The sequence below is a fragment of the Bos javanicus genome, chromosome 15 (genome assembly GCF_032452875.1).
Source record: "Bos javanicus breed banteng chromosome 15, ARS-OSU_banteng_1.0, whole genome shotgun sequence".
NCBI classification, from domain to species: domain Eukaryota; kingdom Metazoa; phylum Chordata; class Mammalia; order Artiodactyla; family Bovidae; genus Bos; species Bos javanicus.
This window is the reverse complement of record NC_083882.1, coordinates 74,610,502-74,616,501: the sequence shown is the minus strand read 5'-3', so window position 1 is coordinate 74,616,501 and position 6,000 is coordinate 74,610,502.

Here is a 6,000-nt window from a genome sequence, read left to right as displayed (position 1 = left end):
ATGAGCCAAGGTCAGGACAGGAAGCCTAACCTCTTTAGTGTTCTTGGGGTTTGGGTGGCATGAGGCCAGCTCCTCGAGATGGCTAGGTGTTGTAATCTGAGAGTGCTCATCTCAGAGGTTTTCCCATTTATCCTTGGGCTCAAAGCCTGCTTTTCCCCATGTCATCCCTCGACAACCCTCATGCTCTAAACCTTCCTTCCCCACCTCTGCTCTGCCTCAACCACCAGTGAATCTTTCTCACCAATCCCATTGTCCCAGGTCTTGCTACAAGAACAGTTGCCAACCTCAGGGCGCCACAAGTGGGCTGCTCTGTGATTCAGCCGAAATCCTTGATTCGGCTGGTGGGGGGTGATACGGTAGTGGTGGTCTTTCTCCACACACACACACAGGCCCAGACTTGCATGCTCAGCTGCTCAGGAACAATAGGCCCTCCGCAAACAGCCCCGCCCCTCAAAACAGGGCTCAGAAGTGAGAAGATGCATGCCAGCTCCAAAGACAATGGGGTGTGAGAGTTGACATTTTCCCAGGAATTCTGTGATTCCAAACAGATTTTCTTTTTTTAGCCCAACACAGACCAACAGCCTTGAGGAAGGGCAAACTTCCGAAAGGAGCTTCGGTTTATGACCATGTGCATACCATGTGTTAAGGTGCTGCCTTAACTGTTAGCTGGGAGCAAACCCACTGTGGGGCCCGCAGGAGATGCCCCCCAGAGCCCTGGCCAGGATGCGGTTCAGACAGCCCAGGGGCTACAGTGTTCTTGCTACGCCTTCCGAGGTTTCTCTTTTGGTTGCATCGTAAGCCCCTTGCCCATCCCTTTGTCCTCTACCCACAGGGGATCTGTCATGTTTAGGCTCTGCGGGAAAAGGAGGAGCTCCTTGTTCCTATGACATTAAGGCCAAGCTACACTATGGAGAGAGAACGAAAATAAATGTGTGTGTTTATGTGTGTGTGTGTGTGTGCATGCTGGGAGGACAAAGGAAGGAAGGGAAGAAGGAAGCCCAAAGGCAGCCCACATCTCCACTCCAAGACAGGTTTGAACAGAAAGCTCTCTCCAGACAAAGTCATAGAAAAGCACAGGCCAGGAAGCTGTGTGGTGAAGTGAGAGAGCTGGATTTAATGGGCTGACTTTGCAACTCCTCTTGGTTATCTTAGACAAGCCACGAAAATCCCGATTTTCAATTTCTTCATCTGTAAAATGGGGTCAAACCAACTCTTGCCTGCTTATGTCATAGGAAGTGAGACAAGTGGTTATGAAATCCAAACGAGTTAAAATACTTGGAAATAATTAAGAGCTGTAGAGACAGGAGGAATTACACACGCTGATGGTTGGGAAGGGCCAGCAGGGTTGACTTGTACCCGAACGGCTAAGAGAAGGAAGCCAGAGATTGGGGTACTGTTTCACAAAAGTATGTCATCAGAATATAAAGCACCAGGAACCCTCAATATTCTATTTATGGGAATTGGGAAGGCGGGTGGTGAGGAATCTGGTGGTGAGCAGTGCATTGGTCTGTCTGGGCTGTTGTAACAGAAGAGCACACACTGGGTGGCTTAAATTACAGACATTTATTGTCTCACAGTTGCAGGAAGCTAGAAGCTCCGACCAGTGGGTCTGCAGATCTGGTTTCTGGTGAGGCCTCTCTCCCTAGCTTGTAGACGGCCACCTTCCCACTGTGTCCTTACGTGGTCTTTGCTCATGCAGAGACAGAGCTCTGCTATTTCTTCCTTTTCTTCTGAGGATATCAGTCCTAATGAATTAAGACCTCACCCTTATGATCTCACTTAAACTTGACTACCTCTACATAGGCCCTATCTCCTCATCCCGTCACACTGGGGGTTGGGGCTTCTATATATGAGTTTTACGGAGGATATAATTTAGTCTGTAACAAGAAGACTGGCTGGTATGTGTTAAATGGGTGAAGTGACTGCTCTTCTCAACTTCATATCCCAAAGCATCTCAACAGGTCCAGCAAGCTCCCACATGAGTCCAGCAGCCACTGGGCTCGGTTCCTTGTCACTTATCACCTAGGCTACTGCTAAGTGGTCACGTCCCATTCCTGGTCCCTCTCTGCTCCACCCGCTCATCTGTGCTGATGCCAAAGTGGGAGTGCCTAAGACTAGCTCTGATCACGCTCCCAACCAGAACAATCATCTGCAAAGCCTTCACACTGCCCACAAACATTTTAGCTCTTTTGTCTAGCCCTAAACCCCTATCCAGCGCCATAATTTGTAAAGTCCCAACCTCGAGTTAGTGCTCCTACAAATCTAGGGTATCAGTACACTTCCTGATCTTCTTGTTTTCTTTCACCCCCCTCAGGTCAAAGTGACTGCCCAACCTCCCAGCACACCCCTATCCACACAGTGCCTGTCTCTACCAATGAATTCTCCAAAGTACACCTCAAGTCTCACCCCTTCACCAAGTCAGAAGCGATCGCATGCTCCTTCCACAGCAGGGAATGCGTGCATTCACCCTCCACTGTTCAGTCTTACAGAGTAGACAGGACTATTAGGGACTTATCTCCTGTGTTAGTTTGATTATAAGGCAGAAACGGCTTCATTGTTTATCTGCAATATTTGGTAGAGTATTACAGCAAGCACTTGATAAATATCAGCTGGATGGCTGGCAAATCTGCATTCCATGTCAAAACACGATAGAAAACACTAAACAGAACTGGAGGCAGCTTGGACCCTGAGGCCCTAAGCAAACCTCCAGGTAAAGGAGGGAAAAGGGATGCTGGTCCATGACAAAGCAAAGGAACTGTGAAAGATGACAGTTTTTAACTATCACTGAAAAAATAATCATCTTTATTGAGGTATTACTTAGATAAGAACGCACCAACTTTACATGTAGAGTTGGATGAGTTTAGACAAATATATATATATATATATATATATATATATATATATATATATATATGTAACCATCACCAGGATCAAAATATAAAACCTTCTCCTCACTCCCAAAAGTTCCCTTGAGCCTCATCCCAGGCAAACTAATACAGGAGAGAAGCCCTTAAGGGTCCTGTCTACTGCGTAAGACTGAACAGTTGAGGGTGAACCTCACCCTTCCCTGGACCACCAGGGAATCCCTGTATGTATAGAAGCTATGTATGTGAAGTATGCACTCTTTCACGTCCGGCTTATTTGCTCATCTATTTTGGAAACACATCCTTGTGTGTGTCTCAGTAGTTTATTATCTTTATTGCCTAGATGTATTCCATTGTATGGATATACCACAATTTATCTATGCACTCATCTGCTGTTTAACCTTTGAGTTTTTTCCAGGTTTTGGCTATCATGAACAAACCTGCCGAGAGCATCTGTATACAAGTCTTTGTGTGGATATATGTTTTCTGTTTTTTTTTTTTTAAAACTACTGAGATAATCATATGACTATTCTCCTTTATTCTATTGCTATTGTGAATTACATTTTCAAATATAAAATACATTTTCAAACTTCATATTCTTTCAGATCAGATCAGTCATTCAGTCGTGTCCGACTCTTTGCGACCCCATGAATCGCAGCACGCCAGGCCTCCCTGCCCATCACCAACTCCCGGAGTTCACTCAGACTCACGTCCATTGAGTCAGTGATGCCATCCAGCCATCTCATCCTCTGTCGTCCCCTTCTCCTCCTGCCCCCAATCCTTCCCAGCATCAGAGTCTTTTCCAATGAGTCAACTCTTCGCATGAGGTGGCCAAAGTACTGGAGTTTCAGCTTCAGCATCATTCCTTCCAAAGAAATCCCAGGGCTGATCTCCTTCAGAATGGACTGGTTGGATCTCCTTGCAGTCCAAGGGACTCTGAAGAGTCTTCTCCAACACCACAGTTCAAAAGCATCAATTCTTTGGCACTCAGCCTTCTTCACAGTCCAACTCTCACATCCATACATGACCACAGGAAAAACCATAGCCTTGACTAGACGGACCTTTGTTGGCAAAGTAATGTCTCTGCTTTTGAATATACTATCTAGGTTGGTCATAACTTTCCTTCCATATTCTTTAGCCATGTATTATCTTTTTTGTATGTTGATTTGGCTTGCTAATTTTTAAAAAGACCTTTGTGTCTATGCTCAGCAGGGCTTTAAGTCTGCAGTTTTCTTTTCTTGTAAGATTTTTGTCTGGTTTTGATAACAGGGTAATAATGGCCACATAAAATGAGCTGGGACCCATCTCTTTCTCTTCTATTTTCTGAAAAGAGTTTGTGTAAGATTGGTGTCGTTTCTTAATTATTTGATATGTCAGTAGACTATGTGGACTTAGGTTTTTCTTTGTGTGAAGTTTTAAATTACAAATTTGACTGCTTTAGTGGGTATGACTATTTAGATTTTTCTATTTCTTCTTGAGGTAGTTTTTATCACTTTGTGTCTTTCAAAGTTTGCAACTATTTCATCTATGTTGTAGATTTTATCAGTATAAAGTTTTCTCATGTATTTCACTTCTAATATTTTTAGAATCTGTACCAAAGCTCCCCGTTTGATTTATGATACTGGTAAATTTATATACTCTTTTTTTTTCCCCCTGGAACAGTCTAAAGTATTTGTTGGTCTTTTCAAAGAACCAGGTTTTGTTTAGTTGATTCTTCTCCATTGTTTGTCCATCTTCTGTTTATTTCCAAGCTTGTCTTTATTCTTTCTTCCACTTACTTTGTATTTAATTTGCTGTTTTCAATTTTTTTATAGTAGCAGCTTACATAATTAGTTTTAGTTTTTTCTGCTTTTCTAACACTAGCCCTTCAAGAACAGATCTCTGAGCACTCCACCTGACACATTTAGACACATTTTCATTCACCTAAAGTTACATTCTAATTTGCTTTGTGTCTTTATTAACCCATGCATTTAGAAATATGTTATTTAATTTCTATTAGGGGTTTCCCCCAGATATCAGTTATTGATTTAATTCCATTGTGATCAGAGAACATACTTGTATTTTCATTTCCTCTAAAACAGAGACTTTTTATGGTGCCATACACAGGTGCTGAATATTGTCTGTGTACCTGAGAAGAATATCTGCTTAGTTATTGGTGGGTGAAGTGTTCCAGAGCTGTCAACTAGGCCAAAGCAGTTGACAGCATTATCCAGTCATCTCTCTCTTTCTGATTTTTCCATCCACTTGTTCTATCAATTACTAAGAGGGGAGTGCTGAGACATCCAAATATAACTGTGGATTTTTCTATTTTATTTTCAGTTGTCAATTTTGCTGTATATATTTTTAAGTGTTGTTATTTAGTGCCTACCTTACTTAGAATTACCTGTTATGTCTTCTTAATGAACTGACACCTTTAACATTATGAATTATTCCTCTTTCTCCCTGGAAATGTTCCTGTGTTGAAGTTTATTTTGTCCTTTACTGATAAAATCACTTCCAGTTCCTTGTGATTCATATTTGTCTAGTATAATTTCTTCTACTCTTTTACTTCAACTGTATTTTATAGTGCTTTACTCAGAGATAGCATATGATTGCCCTTGATGTTTAATTCAGAATGAAAGTCTCTTTCCTTTAATTATAACATTTAGATCATTTACATTTAATGTCATTATTAACATGTTAGAGTTTAAGTCTAGTCTCCTACTTTTTTGTGTCCCGTCTATTCTTAGTTTACTTTTTTCTTCAATCCATTCTTTCTGACAGAATATTTTTTATCATACTCTTATCTCCAATATTGTCTTATTAGCTGTGCTTCCTTTTAAACTGTTTTTAGCCATTGCTTCAGGGTTTACAATGTGTATCTCTAATTCATCACAGTCTGTCATGCAGATCTCTTCCTGGTTTTCTTCCTAACTCACTGGCAATGCCTCAATCTCCTTTTCTGGTTCCTCTTTTCTTCTCTCCCCGTAAATCAGGCCACAGTCCTCTTTGTCTCTACATATTCTGACTCTCTGGGTAGTCTCATCTATCCTGTGGTTTTACATCCCACCTATATATTCAGTTTTAACTTTCCCCTTAAGCTCTAGATATCTAACTGCTTAAATAGCAGTACCACTAGATGACCAAAAGACATCTC